Source organism: Condylura cristata, unplaced genomic scaffold (genome assembly GCF_000260355.1).
Source record: "Condylura cristata isolate star-nosed mole 26May11 unplaced genomic scaffold, ConCri1.0 scaffold00048, whole genome shotgun sequence".
NCBI classification, from domain to species: domain Eukaryota; kingdom Metazoa; phylum Chordata; class Mammalia; order Eulipotyphla; family Talpidae; genus Condylura; species Condylura cristata.
In genome coordinates this window covers 1,622,359-1,622,867 of record NW_004567149.1, presented here as the reverse complement: position 1 = coordinate 1,622,867, position 509 = coordinate 1,622,359, and the positions used below count along the sequence as shown (strand labels likewise).

The 509-nt window shown below is 43.2% G+C and overlaps 1 protein-coding gene across 1 annotated transcript in view; it reads left to right on the top strand.

Annotated features, from left to right (window-relative positions):
* Positions 1–509, top strand: part of FAM217A (family with sequence similarity 217, member A) — an 8,793-nt gene that overhangs the window by 1,210 nt on the left and 7,074 nt on the right. The window lies entirely within an intron of this gene.

Below are 509 nucleotides of genomic sequence, written 5' to 3'. Positions count from 1 at the left end.
GTCCATTATACTCCTGCTATGAGTGAAACCATTTGGCATTTTTCTTTTTCTTTCTACTTATGTCACTAAGCATGATCCCTTGCCTCATCATTTCCCCTTCTCTGGGGTGTGTTATTACAGGCCTCTTCTATACACATTTCTCTCCCATCGGGCTTGGCCCAGTGTCCAAAATTCCCTCAGTATACCTTAGTGCCGTTCTTACTCATTTGGAAGCTTTTTTTGGGATATTTCCTGAGAGATTCTCAATATCTGGACTTCAGGATGTGCTGTGGACTGATTAGAAATGAGGGTGATGTGAGGGTGAGAAGGTTTTCTTTGCTTGAAGGAAAAATTTTGTTGGCTTTCAGATCTGGTACTCAGATATAGAAAATTAAGTGAATGTCCCTTATGAACCAGGAACACCCTGAACTAAACATTTTAATCTTTCTTAGAAATCAAAGCCATCAGGCCATTATAGATCAGAGCCATCCTGCAGGGGAGGGGGAGGCCGAGGGACCAGGGCAGGGGTG